The sequence below is a fragment of the Schistocerca piceifrons genome, chromosome 8 (genome assembly GCF_021461385.2).
Source record: "Schistocerca piceifrons isolate TAMUIC-IGC-003096 chromosome 8, iqSchPice1.1, whole genome shotgun sequence".
Classification (NCBI taxonomy): Eukaryota; Metazoa; Arthropoda; class Insecta; order Orthoptera; family Acrididae; genus Schistocerca; species Schistocerca piceifrons.
Window position 1 is genome coordinate 96,378,617 of NC_060145.1, and position 6,313 is coordinate 96,384,929.

A 6,313-nucleotide genomic window follows, 5' to 3' on the forward strand; every position below is an offset into this window, starting at 1 on the left:
GAAGGGAGGTTGCAAGTTCATAGAAGAAGAAAAAGGAAGATTAGAGTTCAAAGTCCTGTCGACATCGAGGCCATTAGCGACGGAGCACAAGCTTGGATTGTTTCAAGGATAGGGAAGGAAATCGGCCTTGCCATTTTAAAGGAGTCATTCCATAATTAACAATGCTGCAAAAAATGCTGAACATTAGGTCGATAGACAGATGAACTAATGAAGAGGTACTATGAGTAGAAACGGGGAAAAATAAATTTATGGCACAACTTGGCATAAAGAAGAGATTGGTTGGTGGGACACATCCCGATGCATCGAGGAATTGTCGACTTGGTAATGGAGTGAAGTGTGGAGGATTAAAATATCTAGTGAAAGACTAAGACGAAATTACAGTATATTTATTTATTTACTAGCCTTTTCCCCATGGCTTTGCCCACAAATGAGTTCGGCACATATATTGAACACAGGAATTCCTAACCCGCTCTGTATCCACCTCTTCCCTCCGACAGTTTGTTCACCTTATCCTCCCACTTCTGTCTCTTCACCTCCTCTCCACCTCCCTCTGTCCATTTCCTCCACCTTTCTTTCTGAAGATAATCTGCTTTCCACTCTATCCTTCCATCTCCGTCTCCATGTCTTCCCTTTCCACCTGCCCACCATTCCTCACACCTCTCACCCGCCTTGTGCATATATTACTTAACACTCTTACCTCTCTCACAGAACATTTTCTCGTACACTCTGCTTTATACGTATATTAATTTTAACATGACAAGATTCGGGCCATCAGTCTCTCTCTCGTCTGTATATCTAAGTATACTAAAAACTTGATATTCTATTCATTACGATAAGCATGTTTTAAGTTACATCTAATATGTTGTTGTTGTTGTGGTCTTCAGTCCTGAGACTGGTTTGATGCAGCTCTCCATGCTACTCTATCCTGTGCAAGCTTCTTCATCTCCCAGTACCTTCTGCAACCTACATCCTTCTGAATCTGCTTAGTATATTCATCTCTTGGTCTCCCTCTACGATTTTTACCCTCCACGCTGCCCTCCAATACTAAATTGGTGATCCCTTGATGCCTCAGAACATGTCCTACCAGCCGATCCCTTCTTCTGGTCAAGTTGTGCCACAAACTTCTCTTCTCCCCAATCCTATTCAATACTCCCTCATTAGTTATGTGATCTACCCATCTAATCTTCAGCATTCTTCTGTAGCACCACATTTCGAAAGCTTCTATTCTCTTCTTGTCCAAACTATTTATCGTCCATGTTTCACTTCCATACCTGGCTACACTCTATACAAATGCTTTCAGAAATGACTTCCTGACACATCTATACTCGATGTTAACAAATTTCTCTTCTTCAGAAACGCTTTCCTTGCCACTGCCAGTCTACATTTTATATCCTCTCTACTTCGATCATTATCAGTTATTTTGCTTCCCAAATAGCAAAACTCCTTTACTACTTTAAGTGTCTCATTTCCTAATCTAATTCCCTCAGCATCACCCGACTTAATTCGACTACATTCCATTATCCTCGTTTTGCTTTTGTTGATGTTCATCTTATATCCTCCTTTCAAGACACTGTCCATTCCATTCAACTGCTCTTCCAAGTCCTTTGCTGTCTCTGACAGAATTACAATGTCATCGGCGAACCTCAAAGTTTTTACTTCTTCTCCACGAATTTTAATACCTACTCCGAATTTTTCTTTTGTTTCCTTTACTGCTTGCTCAATATACAGATTGAATAACATCGGGGAGAGGCTACAACCCTGTCTCACTCCTTTCCCAACCACTGCTTCCCTTTCATGCCCCTCGACTCTTATAACTGCCATCTGGTTTCTGTACAAATTGTAAATAGCCTTTCGCTCCCTGTATTTTACCCCTGCCACCTTCAGAATTTGAAAGAGAGTATTCCAGTTAACGTTGTCAAATGCTTTCTCTAAGTCTAAAAAATGCTAGAAACATAGGTTTGCCTTTTCTTAATCTTTCTTATAAGTCGTAAGGTCAGTATTGCCTCACGTGTTCCAGTGTTTCTACGGAATCCAAACTGATCTTCCCCGAGGTTGGCTTCTACTAGGTTTTCCATTCGTCTGTAAAGAATTCGTGTTAGTATTTTGCATCCGTGACTTATTAAACTGATAGTTCGGTAATTTTCACCTCTGTCAACACCTGCTTTCTTTGGGATTGGAATTATTACATTCTTCTTGAAGTCTGAGGGTATTTCGCCTGTTTCATACATCTTGCTCACCAGATGTTAGAGTTTTGTCAGGACTGGCTCTCCCAAGGCCGTCAGTAGTTCCAATGGAATGTTGTCTACTCCCGGGGCCTTGTTTCGACTCAGGTCTTTCAGTGCTCTGTCAAACACTTCACGCAGTATCGTATCTCCCATTTCATCTTCATCTACATCCTCTTCCATTTCCGCAATATTGTCCTCAAGTACATCGCCCTTGTATAGGCCCTCTATATACTCCCTCCACCTTTCTGCTTTCCCTTCTTTGCTTAGAACTGGGTTTCCATCTGAGCTCTTGATATTCATACAAGTGGTTCTCTTTTCTCGAAAGGTCTCTTTAATTTTCCTGTAGGCAGTATCTATCTTACCCCTAGTGAGATAACCCTCTACATCCTTACATTTGTCCTCGAGCCATCCCTGCTTACCCATTTTGCACTTCCTGTCGATCTCGTTTTTGAGATGTTTGTATTCCTTTTTGCCTGATTCATTTACTGCATTTTTATATTCTCTCCTTTCATCAATTAAATTCAGTATCTCTTCTGTTACCCAAGGATTTCTACTAGCCCTCGTCTTTTTACCTACTAGGTCCTCTGCTGCCTTCACTACTTCATCTCTCAAAGCTACCCATTCTTCTTCTACTGTATTTCTTTCCCCCATTCCTGTCAATTGTTCCCTTATGCTCTCCCCACCAACGGCAAGGTCCATGGTTCATGGGGGGACATCTAATATAGGACCTTATAAAACATTTAGTAATTATTATTCCACAGAAACAAAAAGAAAGTAGATTCACTTTATCTTTGTTTCTGAGTAGAACATAAAGATACAAGTGACAGAAAGGCAGATTTAAATTATGAGGGCTAGTTCCGGTGGGTATATGTTCCAAAACTTTTTAAGGGCAGAGAGGCAAGCGGAATTCTTCCTGCATGCGGTGACAGTATTTTATGTCCAGTTGAGGTGCTAATACAAAATCACATACACATTATTCACTGTTTGTTGTGTTGGAATACTGTCGAGAAAAATACGAAGCAACTGTTCGCACAATTCAGGACTTGGCACTCCAAAGGGTGGCTTCCTGGATGACTTTTCATTCCCATACACAACACGTTTTTTAAGAAATTTTCAAGCAATTTTACGTAGTATCTGAAAACTTAAGCCGCGGCATTCTCCTGAACAATGTGTCAAAGTCAACCGAATTAAATGTTATGCTGAAGTCCAGTAATATCAACATTATGGCCTCACAGTTGTGCATGTAATATTTCAGGCATCAGATGCCAAATGTTTGTGCTGTCGTGTGTATGAGAGTTGGACAGATATTTGTCGAGTAAGTCAATTTGCCTAAGTGTCCAGTAATTTGGTCGTGAATAGCGTAGTCCAGAGCTTTGGGTACAGCGGATAAGATGCTGACTGGCTGGTAATCACAAGGTGATCGAGGGTTTTCATTCTTGGTGATGTGTCAGACTAGGCTTCTCTTTTCATGGCATGAGATACGCTCCATTCGCGAGGAAGAATTGAATACACTGACGGGGGAAAGAAATGTAACACCAAGAACGAGTTGAGGGACATAAACGATCGTGATTGTTAGATACCTTTGAGTCTGTAAGCTGGCGTTAGTCAACAATGTCGTTAAGGCAACAAAGACGCCATTATCAACACCTCACTGACTTTGAACGATGTCGTGTAAAGGAGCTACGAGTAGCTGGATATTTCCTCTGCGATACTGCCGAACGACTCGGTAGTAATGAAGGCACTGTACACGATTACTTGCAGCGGCAGTCACGGAAATATACGGTGGCAAGAAGACCGGACTCGGGGCTACCGAGAGGGAAGGCTATTGTGTTAGTGTACGGCTCTGGCGCATCGTAGTGCATCTGCAACAGCAATTTCAACAGCAGTTGGCACCACAGTGACACAACTAACTGCTACAAGTCGGTTACTTCAAGGACAGCCCCGAGCCAGATGCCCTATTCCGTGCATTCCACTGACCTCAAACCACCGCCATTTGTGACTTAAGTGTGTCAAGCGAGAGCTCGTTGGAGGGCAAGGTGGAGATCTGTTGCGTTTCCTGATGAAAGCTGATTCTGCATCGGTGCCAATGATGGACTTGTGTTGGTTAGAAGGGGGCCAATTGACAGCAGGCAACCAACCTCTCTGCGTGCAAAACGCAGTGGTACACCTGGAGTTATCTTCTGGGATGTGATTTCGTATGACAGCAGGAGCACTCTCGTGGTTATCCCTCGCACCCTGACTGCATAACTGTACGTCGATCTAGTTATTCGACGTGTTGCGCTGTCATTCATGAACAGCATTCCAGGGGGTGTTTTCCAACAGGATAAAGCTCGTCCACATAACCGCTGCTGTAACCCAGCACGCTCTACAGAGTGTCGACATTATTGGCTTGGCTTGCTCGATCACCTGATCTGTCTCCAATCGCACACATATGGGACATCATCGGACGATAACTCTAGCGTCATCCACAAACGGCGTTAACTGTCCCTGTACTGACCGGTTGAATGCAACAGGCATGGAACTCCATTCCACAAACTGACATCCGGCACCTGTACAACACAATGCATGCACGTTTATATGCTTGCAGTCAACATTTTGGCGGTTACACCGGTTAGTAATGTACTCCAATCTGTGTTCTTGCAGTGTTAATCACTTACATATGTTACCTAGACAAATGTACTCTTTATTATTTATTTTTTAGTGTTACGAATTTTTTCCGTAATCGTGTGCCTGTTAGGTTAGGTACTAATCAATCTGCAACATTGTTGATCATGATTATGCCGCTATAGCCGTTGCCTATTGCTTCAGAAGAGATTCTCGTTACTGCTTTTCTCGATACGTTTCTTGTTATGTGTTTTAGGTGGAAAATGTCGTGGTTAGTTATGTAGTTTCGGAATTCTTGCGGGCCATAGTGCTCTGGAGCGTGGGGGTTGACTGGCGCTGATAAAAATTCCTACAGTTCGTCAGCTGAATGTAGGTTGCAAAAATTACAGAGAGATGAAGAGGCATGCACTAGATAGACTAGCGTGGGGAGCTGCGTCAAACTGCATGGGACTAAAGGTTTATCATCCTGCAGTAAAGATGCAACTTGTGGAGATGCACTCTGTGTTTTGCGAAGGAAGGACTAGATAGATTTGCTGATACAAGACACGAGTCCAGGAAATAATTAAATACGCAAAGTATGTTCTCTGTGATGTGAACACAATTATAGTATTTTGGAACGTTGGATTTCCATGTTATGCCAGGAATGCTTTAAACAGAAAAGCGAGGATGCATCTAGTAAAGTGTGTTTGCATCAGATAAAGGTCTTTTAGGTGCAGATGAGAGTGAAGAGGTGTAATTTCCGCATTCTGTGACTGATTACTCCTATACAGTGCGTCACCGGAGGAGGAATGGTCAAAAAATGCATACCTGAAGAGCTATGAGCACTTATTCAGTAGCACAGGTGTGTTTCACAGTAGCGCAGATGAACAAGTTTCCGTAGGTCTTCAGAGCGCACGTTTGCTGGACGTTTATTCTTGTTTCGGTCCATACTACCACCCCTCAAAATATGGAAAGCAAACAGCTTGCAGCAGAACAGATTTGTTTCACAGAATCGAAGATGAAAAAACATTCATAGTTCTCAAGGGTATGCATCTTAGAGTCCTTGTCTGATAAACTTTTTTACTACAAATAATCGTTCCTGTCATACCCATGAATACTGAATATTACTCCTGCGACACCGTGTGTCGGAGTAATCAGTCACAGAATACGGAAATGATACCTTTTCACTCTCTGTGCACCCACAAGAATCCGAAGCAAACACACTTTACCAGATGCATCCTCCCTTTTCTATCCCTGAATGTTGACCATTCCTGCTGGGACGCTCAGTATTATTCTCTGGGATTTCAGTATTATCCGTATCCATAGATTGGTAGTTCACATAACTAATGAGAAGGTACTGAATAGAATTGGGAAGAAGAGAAATTTGGGCACAACTTGACTAGAAGAAGGGATCGGTTGGTAGGACATGTTCTGAGACATCAAAGGATCACCAATTTAGTACTGGAGGGCAGCGTGGAGGGTAAAAATCGTAGAGGGAGACCAAG